This window comes from Rousettus aegyptiacus, unplaced genomic scaffold (genome assembly GCF_014176215.1).
Source record: "Rousettus aegyptiacus isolate mRouAeg1 unplaced genomic scaffold, mRouAeg1.p scaffold_m13_p_14, whole genome shotgun sequence".
Taxonomy (NCBI): Eukaryota; Metazoa; Chordata; class Mammalia; order Chiroptera; family Pteropodidae; genus Rousettus; species Rousettus aegyptiacus.
The window spans coordinates 47,511,140-47,518,261 of record NW_023416289.1 but is presented as its reverse complement, the minus strand read 5'-3'; the positions used below and the strand labels follow the sequence as shown (position 1 = coordinate 47,518,261).

Genomic DNA, 7,122 nt, shown 5'->3' with positions numbered 1-7,122 from the left:
TATTTAGCAGAAACCCTACAAGATAGGAGACAGTGGAATCAAATATTCCAACTACTGAAAGAGAGAAATCACCAGCCAAAAATAATATATCCAGTAAAGTTCTTTAGATATGAAGGAGAAATAAACACTTTTCCAGACATACAGAAGCTGAGGGAATTTTCCACCACAAGGCCTGCCTTACAGAGCTTTTCATCCCAAAACACCAGAATATTCTTTCGTGCACATAAAACATTCTTAAGCATGGACCATACCTTGGGGGCAAACAACTAGCCTCAACAAACTTAAGAAAACAAATCACACCAAGCACATTCTCTGACCACAATACTCTGAAATTGGAAGTCAACCTCAAAAACAACAACAACAAAAAAACCCACAAATATATGGAGATTGAACAACATGCTACTAAAAGAATGACAAAGTCAAAGAAGAAATAAAGCAAGAGATCAAAAAATATGAGACAAATGAAAATGACAATAAGATATCAAAATTTGGGGGATAAAAGCAGTTTTATGTGGTTAGGAAAAACAGGTATGCAAAAGTGCTAGTAGGACAAGTTTTAATTGGAGGACCTTAGAATCTGGCCATTTATAGTAAAAGGATGTCAGCACCGGATTTTCCTGGACAATGGACCCTTGGCTCCTGAAGGGGTTCCAGTATTCTAGTTCTGGTTATATCTTGGTCGTTTGGTTCCATGGTGGAGGTGGCAAGGCTTTGGTTCCGGGTACAGCTGGAGGTCAAAGTTCTCTGTGCATGCTTCAATTAGATTACTTGTGTTTTTGGTCTGTTGTCTCTAAAAGGCAAATCAGTATTTCATTACACTAGATAAGACCATTTTAAGCTGGTTCTGCTGCTACAAACATCTGTCTATTTTATTTATTGATGATTCTTAAGTTATATAAAATTCAACATATATTTGCTGAATAAATAGTCCTCAGAAGAATAGATAAAAGGCAGTTTCATTCATTTTCTTTTAAGAGTGTAAATTGTTTTAATGTTTGTTGACATAAGAACATCCAAATCTGTAGAGAATTTTACATATCTTCCTGGAAGATCTCAATAAACTGAAAAATAATGTTTTTCAGAATAGTAGTTTGCATTTAGGAGAATTAAGAAGGGAATGAAAGCAGGAGAAAACAAGGCTGGGATTGGATTACAAGATAGTTAATAAGATTATGTGCTCTCATGAGGATGGTTTCCACTTCAGGGGTCAAAAGGGGCATTTCGAAAGTTTGTTAAGCTAGCCCAATGGACAGGGCTCACTTCAGGCAAAAATAGACCTTTTACTAAAGAAGTTATATACCTGGTATATGACTACTCACCATGACCTGCCCAGTGAAGAATTTCTGATCGTATCACCCTACAAGGTTACTTTCTGTAGAACCCTCTTTTTTTTGTCCACATATTTTGAACAGCAATTCCCCTTTAACTATCAAAATTACATATGTGTTTAACACCTCCGACTCAGCACTTCCAATTTGGGGTTTTATCATAAATATAAAAGTATATAGTAAAGAGTTAACTCAGCATGCTTGGGTGCTCAAGCCCTGTACATTCCAAAGAAAGGACTGGCCCCTGACCACCTCCTGGGAGAGAGCCTCTGAGCCTTGGAATATGCTGCCTGATAAGTGTGTCTTTGAGTTTCTGAGAACCAGAGTAATAGCAGATAGTTCAAAGCCCAAGTATGCTATCCTAGTTGACAACACTTGGCATGTGCTGTCACACATCATTCCTGAGAGAATTAAGTGATGTCTGTGCAACTCCAGTGGGAGTAGCCAACTGGAAGCTTGTGCCTGCTGGTTCTCTCCTAGACTCTACTGTATGCTTGTTTTTTCTTTGCTGGTTTTAATCTCTATCCTTTCACTATAATAAACCATAACCATGAGTATAAGAGACTTCTAAGTCTTATGAGTACTTCAACTAAACTTAGTCTTGGAAACTCTCAACACAAAAAGGATTGTTTACTACAAATAAATTCATGTTAGCATAAGCGTGGTAATCTAGCAGTGCTGGAAAAACTGATATCCACATACAAAAGAATAAAGTTGGGCCCTTATCTTACGCCATGTAAAAGAATTAACTAAACATGGATCAAGGACCTAAACAAAAGAGCGAAAACTACAGAACTCTTAGGAAAAAATATAAGGGAAAATGTTCATGACATTGAGCAATGATTTCTTGGAAATGACACCAAAAGCACATGCAACAAAATAAAAAATTTGATAAACCAGACTGCCTCAAAACTAAAAAACTTTTGTACATCAAAGGATACTCTTAAGAGTGACAAGGCAACCCAAAGAATGGGAGAAAATATTAGCAAATCATGTATATGATCAGGGATTAATATCCAAAATAAAGAATTCCTACAACAAAATAACAAAACGAACAACTAATTGAAAAAGGTAAGAAGGACATGAATACATATTTCCCCAAGGAAAATAAATAGGTGTCCAATAAGCACACAAAAAGATGCTCAACATCATTAATCGGTGAGGAAATGCAAGTCAAAACTGTGATGAGATACCATCTCCACCCATTAGGATGGCTACTATTTAAAATATATATATATTCATATATATATATATATGAAGAAACTGGAACCCTTGTGCATTGCTAGTGAGAATGTAAAATGGTGCATTCATTTTGGAAAACAGTATGGAGATTTCTCAAAAAATTAAACATTTAATTACCACATGACCCAGTAATTCTACTTCTATGTATACACACAGAATAACTGAAAGCAGGGTTTCAAAAAGGTATTTGTACATCCATGTCCACAGTAGCTTTATTCGCTCTGGCCAAAAGATGGAAACAACTCAAATGTCCTTCAACAGATAAATGGAGTAACAAAATAAAACAATAAAATATTATTCAGCCTTCAAAAAGGCTGAAATTCCGATATAGGCTACAATGTGAATAAACCATGAAAACATTATATTCTAAATTAAATAAGCCAGACACAGAAGAATATTGCATAGTTTTCCTATGAGAGATACCTAGAATAAATTCCTAGAGTCGTAAAGTAGCATAGTGGTTACCAGGGAAAAGGTAGGATGATGAAAAGTTCTAGAGATGAATAATAGGCATGACTACACAAAAATGTGAATGTACTAATGCCACTGAACCATACATTTAAAAATGATTAAAATGGTACTTTACCGTATATATATAATTTACCATACACACACTAGAGGCTTCGAATGGAAACAAAATTTTGGTCATGAGTCAGTAAATGTTGGGAGCCACAGTAGTGAGATATGGTTGCTCAAAAAAAAAAAAAATATATATATATATAATATATATATATACTCACGCATATAAATGTGTATACACACATGCACACACATACAAAGAGAAGATGGTTAATGACAGAATCCTAATTTTAGTGAAAAAAAATTCACTAGTTTTTATTGCTGTTGTTTATCTTTTGTTTTAGCGATCAGAGGGTTAGAATTAGAAAAATGAGAGTGGGATCAAGGAAACCAAGAAAATTGTCAAAAATGCTGTCGTGCTACCTTTCTAGAAAGAAATGTGATGAACACAAAAAATCAACTCTCCAATCTAATGTAAAAATGATAATGAGCTCTTTGCCGCATCTATTATGAAGATGACAACCATTCTCAGCAATCAGACTGTTGATGTTCCGGTGGATATCACTCTGAAAGGATGCACAGTTATTGCAAAGGGCCCCCTGTGGAGGCACCCTGTGGAGGTACTTCAATCACATCAAGGTACAACTCAGTCTCCTTGGAAAGAAAAAGAGGAGGCTCTGGTTTGACAAATGGTGGAGAAATAGAAACGAACGGGCAGTACCATTCACACCATCTGTAGTCGTGTACAAAACATGATCAAGGGTGTTACACTGGGCTTCCATTACAAGACGAGGTCTGTTATCTGCTCACTTCCTCATCAATGTCGTTCGTTATTCAGGAGAACGGTTCTCTTGCTGAAACCTGAAACTTCTTGGGTGAACTATACATCCATACGGTTTGGATGAGGTCAGTTGTTGGTTGTTCAGTATCTCAAGCCCAGAAAGATGAGTTAATTCTTGAAGGAAATGACATTGAACTTGTATTAAATTCAGCTGCTTTGATTTGACAAGCCACAATTAAAAACAAGGATATCAGAAAATATGTGGATGGTACCCATGTTTCTAAAAAAGGAACAGTTCGGCAGGCTAATGTCTAGGGCGTCCAGCTATAAAAACATATCAGATTCCTCAGACTTATTTGTGATATTTTAAAGATGCAATAAAGTTTTGTATTTAAAAAAAGATAATGAATAAAAATGCATGGAGAAAGAATGTCTCAAAGAAGTATATTGAAAAATTACTCCCTTCTTTATCCCTATTATCCCCAAGGTCTTCCACAGAAATCACTTTTATTAGTGTCTTATGCAAATTTCAGTTCTTTGTGCAAACATATTTATTCTTATACAAAAAGTAGCATATAACATAAGGTTCTGCATCTTGTTTGTTTTTAATTTATCTTGTGAGCTTTACGTATCAGGCCATAGACATGCTCTCATTTTTTTTCTTCAGTTGCATAGTGTTGCACTATGTTCACTAGCTTATCTATGGCTATTTTCAATCCTTTTGTATTGTGAAGAATGCTACATGAATAACTTTAGACATGCATCGTAACTAGATCTGTAGGATAAAATCTCAGAGGTGGGATTGCTAAGGAAAGGGTAATTGCAATTGGAATTTTGAGAGAAGCTGCCAAAATTGCTTTTCCAACAGGTTATACTAACCTTGAGTGAGACCTTCTAGCAATGCGTTTTCAAATTTCGGGAATTTTATGCCACTCTAGTCCATAAGAAACTGTATCTCTGTATAGGTTTTTGTTTGTTTGTTTGTTTAGGTGAGACGACTCTTGGTTGACCTCGCAGATACCAAGGACCTTGTCAGTTTTCAATCCCTTACTATTTTTAAAAAAATTTTTTATGCCTACAGCATCTGGTCTTCCTAGGTGGTCTCCCATCCAAGTACTTACTAACCAGGCCCGATCCTGCCTAGCTTCTGAGATCAGATCAAATCGGGCTTGTTCAGGATAGCATGGCCATAGACATCTCTGCATAGTTTTAATGGCATTTATCTTACTATGAATGAGGTTGAGTATATGTGGACTCTGAATTACTTGTTAATCTTATTCTCCTTTTATTTAAAATGGCGTTAAACACAATAGAATATACAGATGTCAAACGATAATGTACACCTTAAAATTATATTTGTATGAATTACTGTTACCCCCAATAAACTTAATAAAAAGAAAAATTCAAAAAAAAAAAAAAAAGAAAAAGCCTTCAACTACAAAAAAATAAAAATAAAATAGCATTAAAAGTAACTGGAATAAAACACTTGAAGAAAGCATCTTTGCAGTTAAAAGCAATTTATTTTTATATGCAACACATCCACCTGGCCTGGAGATAACGGGAGGGAATTAGTAAATCAGCTGAACTAAACAGGCTCCTTGAGAAACTTCAAACTTCCCTTGATCTAAGGCATGGTCTTTTCTTCAGAAAATGGGAATAACACTGCCTAATTCACTTCTCCGCTATTTGCAATGGCCTACGCTACTTACCCTTCAAATTTTCAGTTATTCCTTAGTCCAAGATCTCACAAATCGGCTGTTAAACCTCAGACCTACTGCAACCCTTAGACCTACGCAGCTACCCCAGTATTCGGAAAGAATCCATAAGATTGAAAGGCTATGTCTACAGAGTGTGGACTCTAAGCAAGAGCAAGCGCCCCATAAAAAAAAAAAAAAAAGGAAAAAACACCTCCTTTGACTTTTCCATAAGAAAACAACTGTTTGGCTGCTCCTGGGCGCCATTATGCCAGCGGGAACGTGGATCAATACCTAAGCTGGCCCACGACTCACAACCAAAGTTACACCAGAGACTTCCCCGGCGGCAAGATCAGCCAAACAGAAAAGTCTCCGCCCTGTAACCCCACCAACATCCTGAGATCAGCCAAACGGTAAAGTCCCTACCCTCTAACCCCACCGACATCCTGGACCAAAATCTTTAAAAACCGCGCCTATAGCCTAGGCACCCGCGACTTCTCTGGCCCCTTTCCTCAGGACCACTGAACCTCTCCCGCAGACCCTAATAAAACCTGTTTTATACTTCGCTTTGGCTCAATCCCACCCTCGTTTTCGTCTCCCCCGGCCGAACAACAACTTTGTTTTTATTTCTATTCCCTAATAAATGCTTCCAGTTTTACGTAAAAGTCAAGCTTTAAATCATTTACAGTTCAATTACGAAACCTTTCGTCAAATCTTCAAAAAAACAAACAAAAAAAACACCTCAGGAAGAGCTTTCCTTGTCATTGTTTACCGATGAAGTCAGCGATTACTCTCCAAAAGCTAATCCTGGTCACACGTACGGGCCCTCCCACACGAAATCCTGAATCCAGTTTCTCCCGCTCTCTACGATCTCCGACACCTAAGTCACACACGACTCTGCAGAGCCCGCCACACCACCCCCTTTCAGCCTCCTTGTCCAGTTCTGGGACTCACAAGCTCAGGTTCCACATCTCCTCTGCCTGAGGAACCCCATGTCACGTCATGTCTGAACCGGTTGACTTTTTCAGCACTGTAACACGCCCCGAAGTCTCCGAGGTGTGAAGAACGACGGGGAATTTCAAACGGTGCCTCCATCGCATGCCCGGCTCGGAACTACATTTCCCAGAAGGCCCAGCGGCGCGTTACCGTCTTCCCTTGCAACCTGGCCCTACTCTTCTTGAGCCTGTCCAACTCCTAGGGAAAGTGTTGCAGGTCCGGAGAGGAACCCAACTCAAATGCATCGGAGTGGCCTTCTTTGGGAGTCGGGCTTTGTGAGGCCTCCAGTGCTCGCGGTTCGATGACGGGGCGCAATCTTTCCGGCCAGGTGATCCGATGACCGGGAGCCATCTTGCCCACCTCAGACGCGTCTCTGACTACATTTCCCAGAGAGCTCTTCGGCAGAGTGTGATTCTCGCGCGAATTCTCGCCAATCTCGAAGTCACGCGCTGGCGGGACTCTCAGGTCGGCAGCGGCAAGTGTTGCAGTTCGGGGCTGGAGGCGGCTGCGGCTCGGCCGGCGCGGAAGGCCCGGGATGAGGAGCCTGGGGAGAGGGCGGGGC

The 7,122-nt window shown here is 39.1% G+C and overlaps 1 long non-coding RNA gene across 1 annotated transcript; it reads right to left on the bottom strand.

Annotated features, from left to right (window-relative positions):
* Window positions 1-487: 487 nt before the first annotated feature.
* On the bottom strand, window positions 488-7,099 carry LOC118611465. The gene is made up of 2 exons (XR_004954472.1): window positions 6,519-7,099; window positions 488-790 (listed from the first exon to the last, which is right to left on the bottom strand). It is a non-coding gene; the product is annotated as an uncharacterized LOC118611465 (long non-coding RNA).
* Window positions 7,100-7,122: the final 23 nt, after the last annotated feature.